Below are 21,096 nucleotides of genomic sequence, written 5' to 3'. Positions count from 1 at the left end.
AACTACCTTTATGCCAATTTGAAAATTAAAACTTCCCCATACCATTTAAAAGGTATGGTCTTATTTTCCCATTAGCATTCCTGAAATCCTGTGTTTGGCATAAAACTAAAAAAAATAATTATTAACTAGCCATATTAGAATGGTGTGCTTTGCTGTCTCTGATCCTAAGACTGTCTAAGGTTGCCATAGGAGATTGGAAAACTCAGAAGCCCATGCATCTATTCTGTCCCCATCCTTGGTAGGACTTGATTGTGTCAGGATTGTGGCTTGCAAGCAATACTGTTTGTTAATTAATTAGGCAGGCTGGCACCATAAGATACAATGCCATGGACAAAGAAGCTGATGCCAAACAGGTGGCATTCCTAGTTTTGGCACACTGTTCTTACAATAATAAATGCTTAATCTAGTACTTGTGTTAAACCGTTAATTGGTTGACCAAACATTGAAAGATGTAATTCTGCCTCAGTCATGTATAATTTAAAAGTCAGTTTTAACTCAAGAAATCATTTTGCTTTGACCTGTCCCCCAAATGTGGAGGTTGAGTTCTTGCATATTTATAGGTGTCTTATGAAATGTAAATAAATGTGTAATGAATAAATTTCAAAAATAAAAATAAAAAACCCATTCCTATATTTTGCATTTTCTAATGTTTACAGCTATTACTAGAAGTTTGGAATATTTTCAGTAGGATGTGCAGATTTAATTTGGAGTTTCCCTTATACATTGCAACTTTATTTAGAAAACATATACAGAAACACGGAGAGAGACAGAGACAGAGATACGAAGAGAGAGAGTGGATTAATTTGAGAATATAAAATATTTTTAAAAGGATCATGATAAAAAATGGCTACTTCCAAACTGGATTAGGTATAACAAAGTTTTTTCTACATGCTATTGTATATTGTCTACAATATTATTTGTGTCTTCCTTAACACAAATAACCAATGCAAGATAAACAGGAAGAGTGTTGCAGCATGAAAAAAAAATCTACAGCATGTAAAAATTAATTAATTGAAGAACCTGATCAAAAACAAGTTCCTTGAAGGAACTTGAGGTCATATTAGTAACATTTTAGGGTCATTTAATTTCATTAGCTGGTGTGCAATTGCTCCAAGTGATTTTTTAAGACACAATTTGTCCATAAAATGTATGTTTTCATTAAATGCATCATTAGGTTTATGGTCTCTTCACTCAATCTCCATTTCTGCCTGCTTTATAGGGGAAAGAAATCAGAAGCAGGCACAAACATTTCTACTTAATGAGTTCTTTAATATGTGCAAGTGTTTGCTTTAGGGGGAAGTGGCTGAGATATTTGTTTGCAATATCTGATGAAGTCAAGAACTTTAGTCCAGAGCGCTGACATCCAAAGTATTTCTGATTTCTTTGTCATCCATTTCTGGCCTACCCGGTTATGCCAGCGTTTCTCTTCCCTTGCAGGCTCTTCTGAGCCAAAATGAGATTTCAAAACTAACTTTTGTCTTGCAACAAGCTTAAAATGTTCTACCCATATACAAACTTGGGGAAGCAAATAAATCTGAAGAAAAGAAGCACATTTTCTTTTTGTTTAAGCTTGACTGTCTTTTCCACCAGATCAATGGTGGGATTCAAATTATTTTACTACCGATTCTGTGGGCGTGGCTTGATGGGCATAGCTGGAGATACTGTAAAATCTCCAGTCAGAGGTGGTATTTGCCGGTTCTCTGAACTACTCAAAATGTCCGCTACCGGTTCTCCAGAACTGGTCAGAACCTGCTGAATACCATCTCTGCTCTGCACTAGATAAATCCCTATATTTGAATTTCTTGCACTTCTGCATTTATCCTTGATGATAGTCTCTTAGTTTTTCTGTTTTTAGAAAGTTATAAAGTCATTCTGTGGCTGAAACTGAGAAAATGGATTCGTTCTTGTTCCGGACTAGCAGGGTCGAAAGCCTGCAACTCTGATTGGCCTGCTGATAGCGGATCGTGATTGGTCACCTCAGACTGATCCGATTGGCTAGTAAACGGGCTGCCACGATTGGTCTAGCCAAGCACGGCAAACTCAAATCACCGTCATTGGCTGCCTAGCCGCAGCCAGCCCTATATAAGGGGAGGCTGCGGCTGGGATATTTTGCTCAGATCTGAAGTCACTAATAAAGAGCTGTTGTTGCTATCTGAGTCTTGTCTCCGTCCTTGGACCCATCCTCCCAGATCTAACAGTTCTCCTTCTCCCTCCCTATTCTGGGCATTTGATTTCTATTGGTAATAAATGGATGTGCCCTCTCGTGTGTCTGTGGTCAGCTTTGCCCTTTGGCAATTTGCTAAAACAACACTAACATTCTTCTCTCCTTAACCAACCTTACCCTTTTCTTGGAGGATGGAAATAATCTGTCTCACAGTCTGTTCTGTGCTTCTTCTAAATATTATGCTACCCTTAATATGTCACATACTCAGATCTCCCCATTCAAAACCATTTTTAATATTGAGCTCAAAATTGGTTCAGAACAAGCCACAGAAGGTCAAGCTTTAGAAATCAAAATAATTTTCTTAGGATATTTTTGTTTCTGCTGTTCAGTATCAAGATCAACATGGCATGCAATTGCCATCATTTGGTATATACCACGTTTTATGAGAAATTGCCAAGCAAAATGCACTAAAGTACACATATAATCCAGACTAGAATTATCTGTAAATTGGCAAAGACATAGCTCTGCCTCATTTGCTTTCTTTTTTCTTTCTTCCAGAACCCACCTCAATAAGAGATCATGGGTCTTGTACCTAATCCAAATTATTAACATTTCTTCCCACAGCAACATAATTCAGAATGACTTAGGATTTTGATTAGCATCATATTGGTTTTAATTGGCTCTGTGTTAGTTGCAACCTGTAGAATCTGTATCTTTGATGGCTCCAATTTAGCTTATGAAGTAATCTTCCTCTTCTTCTACTTGGTCCTTGGTGCACAGGATAAGTATCAAGTCCTTTTCCAATCTAGGAAACCTTTAACTCTTTTTAGTTTTTGCCTCCAGTCTACCAATATAATATACCATCCCCTAAGCTTTTAATAACTTAAGCAATGATCAGTATTGCAGTAGGATTTTTCCATTCTTATTACATCTTTCTTGTAAAGCTTGACAGCAGAGTTCATTTTAAAAGATTCCCCACACTAATAATTTGGTATTGATGGAATAAAATCGCTCTCAGAATAACACTAAAATAGCAGTTGAGAATTATGAGTAAACTGTGAGTCTTAGAAAGAATTGGGATCTCTTTGCTGTATCCTATTGATTTGGACAGCTCTACAAGCATATCAGTTCTCTCTGCAGAATAGGTTCATATTCTCTGCAGTAGGTTCATACAGGGCCTGTTCACCCATTCGGGCTTCTCTGTTGCACTTTGTGTTCCACCTCAGTAATGATGTCTCTTAGCAACCGTCAAGGCCCTTATGAACAACGCTCGTTTGCATGTATACAGATCCTTGATGGTATCAATCAAAATGACAGCTATGCAAGTAGATCATAATCATTCTATAACCAATCTAGCACTAGCACCAATCTGTCTCATTAACATTAGTAGAGATAATCAAAAACATTAAGAAAGCATAACTTCAAAAACAATCTGAGCCAAGTAAGATGCAAAAGAAACCATCCACTGCAAATAATAATTAAAAACAGAATGTTCTCCCACTTCTTTAGAGGTTGTGCCCAGAACATTCCACTACATAAGGAATAATATAACACACATAGGTTGACTGGAGTGGCAGCTGAGCCTTCTTCAAGACTGGTAAATTAATAGTATTTGTAGGTATAATGATGCAAAAGACAGTGCCTTATAATCCAATGTCAAACCCCAGCCACAAGTAGGTAAGGGTGAGTTTGGGTCATGACATCACTGTATATATGAAATCTTTTTGACACCACCTCAGTAATGTTTCTTTAATCATTCCTGATGGGAACAAGTTAGCTTTAGTTTCTAGGAGTAATGCAGAGGTCTCCAAATCATCTGATGCTTGCTTTTTAGTTTCTGCATCTTAGCTAACACTGTTTCTGGGCTTGTGTATGGTCACCCCAACAAACTATGGGTAATTCATTCAGTTTTTATGGATGTGCTTACATTTAGAAGTTCCCTTAAAAGCAAAGAGTTATCTATTTGTTCAATAGCTAAGTTCCACATTAAAAATTAAATGCACAACCCAACATTTTAAATTAATCTAATGGGTTAAATTTAGAAATCGATCAGATTAAACATTTAGCATGTTACTTTTATTTAAATTGTTAGGCAATATAACTTTCTTCAGAACTTCAGTGCAATCATTAAAAAAAAAAAGAATCAGTTTTAACAATTCAGTGTCTCACGTACGCTCCATTATATAGGCGTGCTGGCGAGAAATTGGTAGCTTTAAGGAAACTGCTGATTTTCTGAACAGATTTATTCATTCACGCAGTACTTTGTAATTAAAAACAAATTACTTAGATATCATAGAACATTTTTAAAGTAGGAATGGAATCGCTCATGAACCATGCCCAGTTAGACATCCGTTTGAATAAAAATATTCATATTAAGTATTCTCTAGTTAGAGCAGATGTAGAAATATCTTGGGAGCAATATGGTCAGGCAAAAACTTTAATTCTATTTTCATTATCTTCGCAAGCCAATTTCTCTGTCACCATTCATCATTAATCCTTCATTAGTATCTTTTCCTTTTTTTTACAACTTTAATCTTACAGTTGAATTTTCCAAATCTTTAGCATTATTCATAATTGTGGATATAATCTTCATCAATGGCTGATATACTATCAATATATGATCTCTTGGAGTTTCAATCTCTCATTGATAGTGGTGGACCTGCAATGCTACAAAATGCTACAAAAAAGGAGACTGATCCAGACATGGGTGGATTCCATTTAAGAATATTCCATTTAAGTTGGAATTTTTTCTCCTAGGAATAATACCAGAAGGATATAGGAAGGATTTAATTAATCTAATAGTATAAGTGTTGGCGGAGGCTAGAATAATATAAATGCAATACTGGAAGAAGGAATGCATACGCCAGAAACAGAGATAATAAGGGAAATTATGGCCTGTGCAGAATTGGACAGGTTAACCCTAGAATTAAAACAAGGGGGAATCTGAGTACTATGAAATGTGGATTAAATTCTATCAGTGGTTGCATAGAAGAAGGCAACGTCAGAACATAAGTAGCTATGATGATTAGAATAACTAGTAAACAATGTAATAAACAAGAGGATTGTAAATGGTGAAGTACAATGTGTGGGTGGGTGTGGGTGGGTGGGTGTGGGTGTGGGTGTGTGTGCAGGTCTTGGTGTGCTCGGATCTTTTCCCGTATAAGATTGAGAGTATCTTGGCGACGTTTCAACGAGGTCCCACTTGCCATCTTCAGACTAATGCTTTCGGCTTCATGCTTGTGTGAGCAAAGCATGATCCATCAACCAATCAAGAAATGACAACACAGCCAACCTCCCCACCAGTATTTATAGAGAGACAGCAGCTCCGATCACATTTTGCTCGCACAAGCACGAAGCCTAAAGTACCAGCCTGAAGATGGCGAGTGGGACCTCGTAGAAACGTTGCCAAGATACTCACAATTTTACATGGGAAAAGACCCAAACACACCAAGACTTGCATACCTGTACCCATGAAAATCTACATATATGTGTGTGTGTGTGTGTGTGTGTGTGTGTGTGTGTGTATCTTTGGTTGTTCAGGTTTTCTCCCGCGTAAGATTCGAAGTATCTAGGCAACGTTTCGATGAAGTCTCATTCATCATCTTCAGGCTTCTGTCTTCGGCTCTGTGCTTCTCTGAGTGATGTGAGCTTGAGCTGCTTCTTCCTTTTAACTGCTAGTGGGGATGTGACTTGATTGGGTGGGGGCTTGGCTGTGTTCTGATTGGGTGGGGGTGTGTTCTCATTGGTAGGGGGTTTGGCTGTGTTCTGATTGGTTGGGGGGCTTGACTGTGTTCTGATTGGCTGGAAGCATGTTCTGTTCAGGTGGGGGCTTCGTTGTGCTCTGGTTAGTCTTAGTTGCTGGGGGATTTGAGCTGGTGAGCTGTGATCCTGCTGTTTGGCTTCGAGTTCTTGGTCGTGCTGCATCTTCATGGTGGGTGTCAGTTTGCTTCATGTATGGCTTGGAGGGGTTTGAAGTGGGTAGTGATGCAGCTGCAGTGCGGCTTCTGGTCCGTGGTCGTGTCTCATCTTTTGTGTGGGTGTGAGTCTGCTTTCTGCATGGAAGTGTGGTGGTGGCATCTTATGTGGCCCTCATGGGTGTGGGTCTGGTGTCATTCTTCATGTTAGGTACTCGTCTGTTCATGAGGGGAGGTTTCCAAATGGCTGGTAGGCAGGAGGTGTCATCTCGTTTATTCATGCTGTGTGGGCGTTTTTCTATCTCTATGGCTTCTCTGATTATTCTGCTGTTGAAGTGTTCGGTTTTGGCAATAGTTCTGGTATTTTTAAAGTCAATCTCATGTCCTGTGGCTTTGAGGTGTTGGACCAGGGAAGAGGTCGGTTCTTCTTTTTTGATTGAGTTCTTATGTTCTTCAATGCGTGCACTTATTCTTCTGTTAGTTTGTCCAATGTATGTGATGGGACAGGCAGTCCAAGGGATTTCGTATACTCCTTGGTTTTCTAATTCGATTTTGTCTTTGGGGTTTCTTAGGATGGTGGATATTTTTCTGTTTGTGCAGAATGCTGTTTTAATGTTGTGTTTTTGGAGGATCTTGCTGATTTTGTCTGTGGTGCCTTTTATATATGGGAGGAGGGCTTTGCCATTCTCTTGTTCTCTGTCTTGGATTTTGGTTGGGGCTTCTTTTTGGATTAGGTGGGTAATCTTCTTTCTTTGGAATCCATTGGCTGTTAGTACATTGGTGAGAGTGTGTAGTTCGGTTTTTAGGTGTTGTTCGTCGGCTAAGCATTTTGTTCTGGAGATGAGTGCCTCAGCTACAGAATAGATCTGTGCTGGGTGGTGGTGTGAGAGTGCATGTAGATAGCGGTTTGTATGTGTTTTCTTCTGGTAGATGGTGTGTCCTAGGGAGCCATTGGATTTTTTGTATACCAAGACATCTAGGAAGGGAAGTAGATTGTTAGTTTCTGTTTCCATGGTGAATTGTATTTTGGGGTGTAGGCTGTTGAGGTGTGTGAGGAAGTTGTTCAGTTTTTCTTTCCCGTGTGGCCAGATCATCTACGTATCTGAGCCAGAGTTTGGGTTTGTGATCGTATTTTTCTAGTGCTTGTGTTTCAAAGTGTTCCATGTAGAGGTTTGCAATGACAGGTGAGAGGGGTGATCCCATGGGTGCTCCTATTTGTTTGTATTTTTGTCCATTGTAGGTGAAGTATGTATTGGATAGGCAGTGGTTGGTCAGATCTAGGATGTGCTTGTGGGGGTTGTATTTGTTTTGGATGGCTGTCAAGGCTTCTTTTATTGGCACTTGGGTGAAGAGGGATATGACATCGAAGCTCACTAGTAGGTCGCTGGGTTGTAAGTTTTGTATATATATATATATATATATATATATATATATATATATATATATACACACACACACACACACACACACACACACACACACACACATATATATATATATATATATATATATATATATATATATATATATATATATATATACATACATATACATACATACATGTATGTATGTATGTATGTATGTATGTATGTATGTTGTGGCTCCAGGCTTGGATTCAGCTCCTGTGACTGATATGAGTTCAAGTGAGGAGGACATGCCAGAAAAATATGTGCTGGCATGGCTCAGTGATTGGACTAGTAACCAGGATGAGAAGATGGACGTGACAAAGGAAGACAGACCTGATGTATTAGAATTGTCAGGACCTTTGACCTCCTCTGGTTCCTTATCTGATCAACAGCCGGGAATGGCTGACAGGGAACTTTTGAGAGAGTCTTCTAGTGGAGATGAGAACTTGGAAAATTTGTGGTTAAATGTAAGGAACAGAAGACATTTGAGAAGGCAAACTCAGCTGGAACAAAGGAGGAGGGCGAGTCAGTAAATTAGCACGTTGCCTCAATGAGTATAAAAGGACACAGCTGGGCTGGTAGAATTTGTCAAGAACAAAGTGACTTATTGAGTGAGGACGTTACAGCAAGAAGCTCTGAGACTTGAGATTTATTGCCAGGACTGGTTTGCCGGACAGAGTAAAGATTTATGCTGTGGATTGAGATTTCTGCCAGCCATTATCTTGTAAGACCTCTTTCTGTTTGATTTAATTTTGAAGCAGCTGCTTTCTGTTTTGTTCATTTGAATTTTAAAGGGGAGTCATTATATATATATATATATATATATATATATATATATATATATATATATATATGTTTTCTGAGGTTCTCATGGGTATTTGTATGTGGATCTTTGGTTGTTGGGTTTTCTCCCGCGTAAGTATCCTAGATACTTGAATCTTACGCGGGAGAAAACCCGAACAACCAAAGATCCACATATATATATATATATATATATATATATATATATATATATATATATATATATATATTAATGCCAGAAGGAATGCACTGTGTTGTGTTCTTATAATTAAAATTAAAAAAAGAAATAGGAAAAAGAAAAGAAAGAACATAAAGTTGACCAAGAACAAGGATCTTCTAGAGCAGTAATGACTAACCTTTTTTTCACTGAATGCCCAAAGTGCACACGCATCCCCAAAATACAATGTGTGCATGTCCCCTGCACATGCCCACTTGTCCCACGCATATGTCCTGGCCCCCACACACATGCGTGACAGAGACCCAAAGACCAGGTGGCTGGCAGGAGGCATGCATGCATGCACGGTGGAGTGGAGCTGAGGCGACAGCTCGTGTGCCCAAAGAGAGGGCTCCGAGTTCACTATCATGGTTCTAGACCAAGTAACATAGCCTTGTAGATATGGTTGGACTATACATCTCAACATCATTCCCCCTAGAAACATGTTTACTGGTGCTTATTGGGACAAGTATCATAATTGGGTATGCGTTGTAGGAAAAGTTATGATTTCATTTCACATTTAAATTCCAGGATGTTCTTTATCTTACAAAGACTTTCCAGTGCTTTTGAGTTTGTACATGTTCATCATATGTGATAAAATGTTCCTTTAGTTTCATGACATTTCCAGCATTAGATAAAAACTTAGATAGAATTGTATACCTTAGATATTATTATGGAGTTGTGTACCATCTGTAAAAACTTTGTGTAGCAATTTTCCTTTAAGATAGAATTTGCCATAAATTTTATTTATTTAGTCTATAATTCTTCCCATTGTTCTATTATAATCATTTATTTAACATTTTGCATCCATTTTATGCATACGGTTATTTGCTGGTTCTGTAAGTAAAGGTATGTAACTCTCTCTCTCTTTTTTTCTCTCTCTCTTTCTCTCTCTCTCTCTCTGTGTATCTTTCTGACTATTTTATAAGTACCCCAGCCATGATATATTCCACCCTTCACTAGATAATTCTTGCTACTTTCTTAATTTTTAGTCTATTTGTAGAAGCTGAGAGAACCATATCTGCATATGTAATTACATTTTCTTGCTGTAATTATCTGACATGAAAAGTATTTGAAGGAGAAACCTGAGGTGAAATAGTTGAGCTTCATTATTCCCTTAGTGAAATTCCATACTTTTATCAAACTTTGTCTAATAACAGGTGCTTTTAAGTTTTATTCCTCTTTTGTATTTCTGTACCACAAATATCTGTGAAGTTCATTAGCAAAGCTGGCTGATTCCAAAATTAGCATCCTGCTATTCAGATATTTTATCCACTCCATTATCCATGACAGGCAACTTGCTTTATTTATGGTAGAGTTTAAAGATTTGAAGGATCAGATTTTGGAATATTACAAAATTTTTGTTTGACTCTAAGTCTTTTCCTGCTCCATATAAATTTACTGACATTTTCTTGCCATTCCTGTAAGATTCTCACTGAAATATGGACTGGTATCATTTAAAATAAATTGATATTTTGGGTAATGCATTCATTCTGATGATTCTAATGGATCCTGACTGAGATGTTTTTGCTTCTTCTTCCTTTTGAGGTCTTTTAATTTCTTGCCATAATTTGACATAGTTACTCTGTCTCTGATATATTTCTTGATTGTTTCCTCAAAGCAACCTCAGTAAAATTTAACAAGAAACATCATAATTTAATGAGACATATGCTTATAGCAGTAAAAATAAAAGTTGCTCAATACTGAAAGAAAGACAATTCCAACAATATCTGCTTGAGAAATTAAACTTGGAAAATATACAGCAATGACAAAACTAACAGTATTTTTTTAATTAAAAAACCTCCCTTTTTATGATCCTGTAATCCCGTAAGTCAGGGTAGAGTCAAGGCGACTGGATGGAGCTGAGAGTTTACTGGCCAGATGCTCTTCCTCATGCCATGCTGAGTTCACAGCAGATTTTTTTTCTTTGCGCCCTAGGAGAGAAACACCTGCCGCCACCATGCCACTCTAACAGTATTTTTGCAGAAGACATATTTAAATTCAAAGAATGTTTTTCATACATACAACACATCATGCTCCTTGTAATGGTTCTTTCAATATTATACTGAACTTTGAATGGAAAAAAGACAAGTGATTTTATGCTTCTAATATTGATGTCCTGCATTTTCATTAACATTGATAGAATATTTTCCCTCATTTCGTATTAGTAATTTAACAAATGCAGTGATTCACTTAACAACTATAGCAAGAAAGGTTGTAAAATGGGGTAAAATTCACTTAACAAATGTTTCATTTAGCAACAAAAAAATTGGACTCAATTGAAGTTGTAAATTGAAGATTACCTGTACTGTACTTTGTTCCCTCTCCTCTTTGAGTCTTGGGAAAGCCTAACAGATCATCTTCAACCAACAAATCCTTCAATTCCACAAGATACTTTTTATCTTTGCATGCAAAACCGTGAATGCGTGTTAAGCTATTCGTGCACACTGGTGTAATATGGAGAGCCTTAAAATATATTATAAAACTGGAATGAAATGAGTTACATTTGCACAATAAAATGGGATCCAGATAAGGTAATCAAGACTTCTCTGTCTGCAGTTATCTGCTGGTGAAAAAGTGCGACACAAATTAAACATACAAATAGACCTGAGTTTTTCCTAGCTATAATCTGGACTGGCTCACCAGCTGGAGTATTGCTTTACTTTATGCAACAATTGAATGAAATGCTTGGTATAATTTGCAGGCTATTCACTGGCTGCTTAATAGATTCTGAAGTTTGGAACTGGAACCGATTAACATGAATAAATGTAAATGATGGTTATCTAAATTACAAATAAATGATGAATTAACAAATCCCCCTATATATGCTATAAAACCAGTCACTACTTAAATCATCTGGATACTTTGATATATAGGCATGCCAAGCACAGTTTAAGGAGAATTGTTTGTGTCCAGGCAAAGCCTTTGCTGACATAAATATATTCTGACAGTAATTAATATTTCTCTACAATGGCAAATACAATACCAGCACATTATCCAAAGGGAGGAAGGTTTTTTAAAAAATCTTTCTGTGCTTAGAAAAAAAGAAACTAGGGATGGTGGGAGGGGATACGTCCCTGGGTCACTTTTCATTCCCTTTCACTCAGTCATCAGATTCTTACTGTGGTGGTCCCAGCTATAATGCCTGAGCTGGCCCTGGATTTGAGAGCTAGTTCCTTACACAGGTTTTTCCATTCCAGCTACTATAGAGTCAGCCATGTTAACTTTAATTGCTTCATTTTTACCACACATGCCCATTCCCATTATACTTTGATATTTCTTTTCTTTTTAAAAATTTTTATCTTTTCTTTGACATACCTAACTCTCACATCTGCTAAACAAAGCAGACTGAAGCCTACTTTTATATGTGGAACTTTTCATTTTCTTTCAACGAACATTCATTCCTTGCAACAGGCCACATATCCTCTTTCTGCCAACATTTGCTTCTCCTACAATTTGTCCACGTGACAAAAGTTAATCTAGTTTTTAACCGTGCATATATAATTTACATTGTTTGTTCCATTTTCATGGTTAAACACAGCTATCTTTGTCATTGATTCATTTGGATTCAGATTCACACTCCTTCTTGCATCATACAGTCCAATGTTTGCTTCAAAGAATTCAGCTTCGCAGCTAGTAACATGACATTAAGTGTATGAAAAGTGCATGTCCAACCTACATATCTCTAATATAAGAAGGCTTCTTTTTCCCATAAATATATTAATCAACCACAGTAAGGGACTAAGGGATACCACTGATCCTTGTTGTGTTCTAGCTCAATGCTGAACCATTTACTAAGCAGCTGATTTTGTCTCATGCATTCTCTATTTCTATCATATGCTCCTCATAACACATTTAAGCAACCAGGTTTTAGTGTGATATAAATATTTGATAATTCAAGTCTACTCATTTGTTAAAAATAATAATATATTAGTTTTATATACCATCCAACTCCAAACAACTCTAGGCAGTTTAAAATTGTTAAAACCTTTAAAAACAGAGGACACTGGGGGCAGGGGGACCATAAAAGCAATATGGAAAAGCTGAACAACTATGGCAAAGAAAATAAATTCAGGAGGGAACAGAAAAGAAAAAAGGAATATCCTCTCCAAAGGCTAAATCAAACTAAATCAAAATCAACAGATTTACAATACAGTGTGTTTCCTGCTTTCATACATTTCCCAATGTCCTGCTGAACAACTGAATATGATATACTGACATGACATTTTAGTAAGCACGCAAAACCTTAGACATATTCATGCAGCTTGCGATTGTCTGCTGGTGATAAGGACAAAACTGGTCAGTTTGGATACATTTTGAAAAAACTATATCAAGAGCATATTCAAAGCTCATACATAGTCATAGTATTTTATATAACTCTAGAATCTCTAATTAGAGGATACATTGCAAACCAACACACTAGCTTCAATAAACTAACTGGCACTCATTCAAGATTTAATGTTTAATATTCATAAGAATATATATATTTCAATCAAGTATTTTAATGCGACTGATCATATTTTTACCATTACAATATTCCTAGCTGTAAAATTAAAAATGTCTTCCTAGACAGATATAAAATGTCAAAGTAAATGGCCATATAACTAGCTGAATGAAATGAAAATATCTGTATTACTGGCATACCATATTGCTAATCAGAAGGATTTTTTTTAATGTGGGATTTGAATATGATGAATCAGTAATGAATTCTTTATGATATAAAATTCTCTAAATATATTTGCCTTATTCTCATAATAATAAAAACTATAAAAAATAATGTATAATTGGTTTTCTGTTCCCGTAAAAATACAGTGCACTCATCAATGACTTTCTAGGCTGTGATTTGGTAATTAAATGGGTTGATTTCTGGTAGTGGCACTCATTTAGTAATTTAGTTTAATAAAGATAAAGTTTTTGCGGGAATGAGAAAAAAAGGTATTCAGTGCCCTTAATTATGGACCCCCATTTTGATATATAAGATATATAAAAGATATACCCCCATTGTTATGTCCTGAGGACTCAAGGAGTTCTCACTCAGGTCCACTCACTTTGTGTGGGCGTTATTCCCCCATTCCCATTGGTTGGTTCTCCCCAGCAGCCAGCTATAAAAGCAGGCTGCGGGGTCCAACTGGCTGCTGATTGCTGCGAGCCAGTTCCAGGCTTGGCAAGCACGGTCAGCCCTTTATTTGTAAAATAAAGTACTGTTGCACTCATGCTCTGGTTCAGTCTCTCATTGCTCAAACTTAACACTGGCGACGAGGATGGGATGGCTACCAGAAGCACCTTGCAACCGCTGAGTCACTAGCCACCGATCTACAGCCCAGAGAGAGCGATCGGCTGGCGACAAGGAAACGCTGATCCGCAGCCAGAGAGAGCGGTCAGCTAGCGAAACGAGCGATCAAAAAGAGCAAACGCAGATCCGCAGCCAGAGAAAGCGGTCTGAGTCAAATAGTTAGAAGCGTCTGTAGCCGCTTGTTAGCCCGCTACGGGGAAAGTGAAGCGCTGCGAGCCGCAGCCGCTCTGCATTTGGCGCGAAATTCAAACGGGTGTCATTTGAATTTTGAGCCAGTAGGAATCACAGCACAGCGCTGTAGAGAGTCACTAACGCCCACTTTTTTGGCGCAAATCAAGACACCTCCAACGGCTAGCAGCCAACGTGGTAACCCAGAGAGAGAGAAAGAGAGGGTAGCAAAAAACCTCTCCAGAGCTGATATCACTAGTAACTCACGAGCGTTCGTAGTCCCAGAGAGATTTTTTCCGCAGGTAGCCCAGCCGTTCCAGCACCATGAGTTCCAATCCAGTATTCCCGGCGTTTAAACCAGACGAAGAGAAGTGGGAATCGTATAAGAACCGTTTCAATCATTACATCGATGCGGTCGGCCTGTCGGATGCGGGAGAGCATCGGAAAAATCCTATTTCCTAATCTACTGCGGAGCCACCGTTTACGATACCGCTGCAGCACTCGTGGCGCCGAGAGAATTGAAAACGTTCCGTGGTCCGAGTTGCTTGAGATCCTCACAAACCACTACGCTCCCAGGCCTTCACAAATCGCCAGGAGGTTCACGTTCCGAATGAGGAAGCAATCAAGTAAGGAGACCATCAACCAATATATGGCCGCCCTCAGAACAGCAGCCCTGCACTGCGGGTTTGGAACATACCTGGAGGACATGCTCCTCGATCAATTAGTTTGTGGGGTCAAGGATCTCAACCTACAGAGGCGACTGCTAGCTAAAAAGACCTCAACCTCGCGCAAGCGGTAGAGGAGGCCCTAGCAGCCGAGCTAGCAACGAACTCAGCCACCGAAATTCAGGGCCCAAGCGCCAAGCTAGCAGCGTTCCCAGTCCATTCCGAAGAGGTGGAAGCGGAGGAAGACCACAACGATGAGAACGATGTCCATCGCCTCACCAATGACAGACGGTCGCAGGTAGGGGCCAAACAAGAATACACCGGTCCACCCAAGCACATCACCCTGTGCCTAGCCTGTGGGGATCACATCAAAGGGCCACCTGCAAGTTTAAAGGAGCCGTTTGCAACAACTGCCATAAGAGGGGGCACATTGCGAAAGTCTGCCAAGCCCCCAAAGCGCTGCACAAAGACCCCGTCCTCGCACTCGGGACCACAGAGGCAAGTATTAAACTGTCGCACGCACCACCTTGCCAGGCGTACTTGCCACTCTGTTAGTAAAATTTCTCTCTCCGTTTCCCTAGAAGGTAAACCGTGCCACATGGAGGTTGACACAGGGTCAGCGCTCTCAATAATCTCGTGGAACACCCTCAAGAGACTCCACCCCAGCCTATCTACTACCCGGCTTCAGAGATGCCAGTTCGGTCTGAAGGACTACCAGGGGAAGGCCATTCCCGTGATTGGCAGAGGCAAGTTCTTTGTCAGTTTTAGAGCTTTTAAAGGCCACCTACCTCTAGTGGTAGTTAACGGCAATCTACCCACCTTATTGGGGCTCGATTGGTTTCCCCACCTCGGCCTAGGGTTAACAGGAGTCCATGCTGTCTCAACCTCAGACACTGACTCCTTATTCGCTGACTACGCAGATGTGTTCAGCGAGGAGCTGGGGTGTTATAATGGAACCCCCATCTCGTTCACCGTTGACCCCCAGGCAGTCCCAATCAGATTAAAACCACGTAGAGTTCCATTTGCTATTCGACCAAAACTAGACGCTGAATTGGATAAACTACTAAAACAAGGGGTCATTGAGCCAACAGATTTCGCCAAGTGGGAGACGCCCATTGTCACACACCTCAAAAAGATGGTAGCCTGAGAATTTGCTCGGACTACAAGACAACAATCAATAAATATTTACAAGTTAGCGCCTACCCCGTGCCCGTCATTCAGCACTTATTGCACATATTCGAACCGGGCAGTATTTTTGCTAAATTGGACATGTCTCAAGCATATCAACAGTTCCCTGTTGATAACCAAACAGCGGAACTTCAGACCATCGTCACTCACAGGGGTGCCTTCCGATGCAAGCGTCTCCAATTTGGCGTAAGTGTTGCCCCGGGTATTTTTCAATCCCTCATGGAGCGGATTTTACAGGGCCTCCCTGGTGTAGTACCCTACTCGACGACATCTTGGTCTCGGCCAGGGACAGACTCCAACTCTTCCAGAGAGTGCGAGCAGTGTTAGAGAGGTTCAGACAGCATGGCCTCAAGTTAAAAAAAGAAAAATGCGCCATTGCCACTAGACAGGTGGACTTTCTGGGTTATAAAATTGACGCCTCTGGCATTCACCCCCTGGAGTCCAAGGTCAGGGCGATCCACGAAGCTCCCACACCGACCTCCAAAACGGAGCTACAAGCTTTCTTGGGGCTCCTAAACTTTTATGCATCCTTCTTGCCCCATAAAGCCTCAGTAGCCGAACCCCTACACAGATTACTAGACAAAAAGTCACCGTGGCACTGGGGGCACAAAGAAGACCAGGCGTTTAACGCCATCAAATCACTACTTACCTCAGAGGCAGTGCTCATCCAATTCGACCCCAACCTTCCTTTAGTACTGGCAGCAGACGCATCCCCTTTTGGAATTGGGGCGGTCCTTAGTCACCGACTCGCCAATGGCGCCGAGGCCCCCATCGCCTTTTTCTCCAGGACGCTCTCGGCCACGGAGCGAAATTACAGCCAAATAGACAAGGAAGCCCTAGCAGCTGTTGCAGCCGTGAAAAAGTTTCACGAATTCCTTTTTGGCCACTTCTTCGAACTGGTCACCGACCATAAGCCCCTCCTGGGCCTACTGGCCGGCACAAACAGACACCTCAAGTCCTCTCCCCTCGGATGACAAGGTGGACACTTTTCCTAGCGGCCTACTCATACAAACTTATCCACCGCCCGGGCAAAACTCTATCCCACGCTGACGCGCTCAGTCGCTGCCCCTTACCCGCTCCGGCTGAAGACCCAGCTCCTGTCAATGCCATTTTTGAAATCACCCAGTTGGACCTGCCCATCACCGCCCTTGACATCGCCGCCAAAACCAAGGCAGACCAAACGCTCGCCCAGGTGCTCGACTGGGTGAGGAGGGGTGGCCGGGAGGCAATGTTGATAACAAATTCGCACCCTTTAAGACTCGCATGCAGGAGCTGTCCAGTTTGCAGGGTTGTCTACTGTGGGGCACTCGAGTGGTCATTCCGACCTTGCTGCGCACCCGAGTCCTGGAAGCGTTGCACGAGGGACACCCGGCATTGTGAGAATGAAGGCGTTGGCACGCAGCTACGTGTGGTGGCCGGGTCTAGACGAGGACATTGTCAATTGGGTAAGTTCCTGCAGCATTTGCCAGGAATCCCGTCCTGCTCCCCCCATCGCCACCCCTACCAGATGGGAGAGCGCCAGCGCCCTTGGTCTAGAATCCATATCGATCTGGCGGCCCGTGCATGGAAAGATGTTCCTAGTGGTCGTGGACGCTTATTCCAAATGGATAGACGTGGCGCAGCTATCCACGACCACCACACTAGCAATCACCAATGTGTTAACGCGCCTGTTCGTTACACATGGACTACCCGACTCCTTGGTCTCCGATAATGGCCCACAGTTCGCATCAGTAGAATTCAGCCGTTTTGCAGCCAACCTAGGCATTTGCCACATTTTCACAGCCCCATTTCACCCTGCGAGTAATGGGTTGGCTGAAAGGGCCGTCAGGACCACCAAAGAGGCCCTCGCTAGGTTTGGCAGAGATGACTGGCACCACAAACTCTCACGGTTCCTGATGAGCCAGCACTCAACCCCCTGTGCAGTCACCAATAAGTCCCCAGCGGAACTTCTGATGGGCCGGCGCCTGAGGACTATATTAGATAGACTGCACCCACAATACTGCCCTGACTCTCCCCTCGCTTCCACTTCGGGGGTTAGACATTTTATGTTACAGGAGCCGATATTCACAAGGAATTTCGCTGGGGACCCACTTTGGATTCCGGGCGAGGTCATCGCCGTCACCGGGCCGAGATCGTATAGAGTCAGGCTGGAGGATGGTCGCGTCTGGAGGAGACACATAGACCAACTCAGAAGGCGCCTCAGCAACCTCGCAAACAAGAATCCAGAGTCTCCAGTCGAAGGGGAACCGTCTCATCCGCCACCCAGCCACACCACACCCAGTGACCAGTCTGCGCCAGCGGTCGTTCCGGTCAGCCCAAACTCGGACAACAGCGCCCAGAGAGTTGACCAACCAGATCCAACCCACGAGAGCTTGACCCCAGAAACCAACCCGGTGGTTTCCGAGGATGCCCAGTCCAGAGAGAGTGTTGGCGACACTATGCCAGCTCAACCGTCACAGACTGATACCGAACAGTCAGACAATGTTCCCGAGTTGCGCCGCTCCGGGCGCCAACACAAACCCCCATCTACCTCAAGGACTATGCGTGTTCGCATCTGGGGGGAAGGGGTGTTATGTCCTGAGGACTCAAGGAGTTCTCACTCAGGTCCACTCACTTTGTGTGGGCGTTATTCCCCCATTCCCATTGGTTGGTTCTCCCCAGCAGCCAGCTATAAAAGCAGGCTGCGGGGTCCAACTGGCTGCTGATTGCTGCGAGCCAGTTCCAGGCTTGGCAAGCACGGTCAGCCCTTTATTTGTAAAATAAAGTACTGTTGCACTCATGCTCTGGTTCAGCCTCTCATTGCTCAAACTTAACACCCATGAAGATATAAACAGATGTTGAAAACAACTAATGTCTTCCAAAAAAATTGAAACTCAAGAGATTCTAAGCTCAAATTGGTATGCTAAAAGGTACCAATGGACAGATAACCAATTCAAAAATCAAATAAAATTGGGAAGGGTATACTGAAATATTATACAGTAGAGATGTCCAAGATACCCTTAGTTTAGAAGATCCTGTACTTGCCAGAACCTCTAGTACTAGAAGATAAAAGATGAGCCAGTGGTGGGATTCAATTTTTTTTACTACCAGTTCTGTGGGAGTGGCTTGGAGGGCGTGGCAGGGGAAGGATACTATAAAATCTCCAGTCAGAGGTGGTATTTGCCAGTTCTCCAAACTACTCAAAATTTCTGCTACCAGTTCTCCAGAACTGATCAGAACCTGCTGAATACCACCTCTGAGATCAGCACTCTTGTTATTACCAAGTCAAAAAGGACAAGTAGTGATGAAGTATTTACAGAAAGATGACGAGCAACAGAAGAAAAATCAGTAATGGTTCTAATCAAGCTATGTCAGAAAATCTGGCGATTGACATAATGGCCAACATATTAGAAGATATCAATCTACATTCCAATACCAAAAAAGAGTGTGAAAACTATCATACAACCTCCTTAATTTTACATGCTAGCAAAATAATGCTTAGAATTATCCAATGCAACTTAGAGTTTTATGTGAAGAAGATGCCAGAGATGTTCAATTTGGCTTTTGAATAAAAAGGCTGAATAATATGAGACATTATTGCTGATACAGTCCTTGATGACACACATACTGATAAAGGCCTTTTATTATGTCAAAGCATCTGCAAATGCAATAAAGTAATAAAAGTCAAGGAGCATCAAAATGGAGGAATGGTGAGTGAAGATGACAGAATTTACAGGAATGGAGAAGCTCACTCATTTTGATTAGGGAAAAGATAATAATTACATTGGTCAGAGATTGAAACCCTTTATGGACCTTTCACTGAAAATGGGGGGGGGGGGGTGAACTGGTGATTTATGGTTTTATTGAAAAGGGTAGAAAATACATAGAAGGGAGCAATAATGTAACTATAATGAGAGAGGATAACATATAAAAGCATTTGTAATTTTATAAAGATCAGAGGCTGCTTCTATATAGAATTTTTTTCTTTCTTTGTCTTCTTCTGTCATTTATATTTAATTATATCTTTCATTACTTTGCTTTCTTTTTTATTTAAATTTATACTGCTTTACTTTGTAAAAACTTCTTTAATAAAAATAATTTTTAAAAAAGAAAATCAAAGTACATAATGAAAAAGTGGGACTAAAATTAAATATAATTTTAATTTAATTTAATAATTTAGTGTGACTAAAATTAAATGTGAAGAAGAAATAATTAATGGCAACAGATACAACCAGTCTGATAATAAGATTAATAACTTATTAAGATATTGAAGTTATTAATAGATTTTTCTTTTTATGATCAAATTGTCAGCCTTCAAGATTTTCTCCCTTTGCTTTGCATCTTTCGGCTGTCATAAGTAACAGGAGGAGGAGCGGGGAATGGTTATGGGAAGTGAGCTGGAGGTGTTACAAAATAGAACTGTATAAGCTGGGCGGGTATGTCAAGGTCAACGGACAGAAGCCTCATCACCACCTGGAGATGCCCACATGATGATATACACAACTTTTAATTGGATGAGCCAATTGGGGGTGGAAACGTTGCCATTATTTTGTATATATGATTTATGCGCTCATTTTCTCAGATTCAGAATTCTTTTGTTGCTACCACTTGATTTCCAGTAAAAGATATCTTTTCTCTGATTAATGGAGTCTAAGTATTTCTTTCTTGGATTTTGAATGGAGCACCAGCTGACATTATTCTGAATCTCCCATTTCCAGCCCACCCGGAGAAATAGTAAATTTTCTTCCGAGGGGGTCTGAACACCATGTCAAATCTAGCCAGTGACCAAGAAGAGTGACTGGGAGTGACTGGAGAACAAGATTCCCTGCTGTTAGAGGCAGCAGGGGAAGCTGACTTGTTAGCAGAATTAAGTCTTGGTGAAAAACCAGCTGTAAAACCCAAATGGTCCCTGGGAGTCAGCTGGAAGGCTCCTGAGGAAAAGCCTCCTCCAAGAGTGACCACTACCCATCGGTGTGGAAGAGAGGAGCCATGGCAAGAGAAGGAAAGAAAGATTTTTTACTAACTCAAGCCATGCATCTTCTAAATGAAGCTATCGAAGAACCTCAAACTGATCAAAGGTATGAGGGAAAGGAGGGGGAGGCAGCCCCCAGAAGAATTTGAGCAGCCACCCCCATAAATCAACTTGGGCTAGCGCAACAGGCAGTAGCAGCCCAGGGGCCTCCAGCGGGGGGTGTAATTGCCAGAAGACATAGAACTCCAAAGGTGCCTCCATTGGAAGTAAAATATGGGGGGATCCCAAGGAGTTAGGATTCTTCCTGGCGCAAGTCTAGAACCATATGGAAG

Source organism: Pseudonaja textilis, chromosome 1 (genome assembly GCF_049901715.1).
Source record: "Pseudonaja textilis isolate UNSWEBS1 chromosome 1, rPseTex1.2, whole genome shotgun sequence".
In the NCBI taxonomy this organism is placed as follows: domain Eukaryota; kingdom Metazoa; phylum Chordata; class Lepidosauria; order Squamata; family Elapidae; genus Pseudonaja; species Pseudonaja textilis.
Note: the sequence above shows the minus strand (reverse complement) of the source record.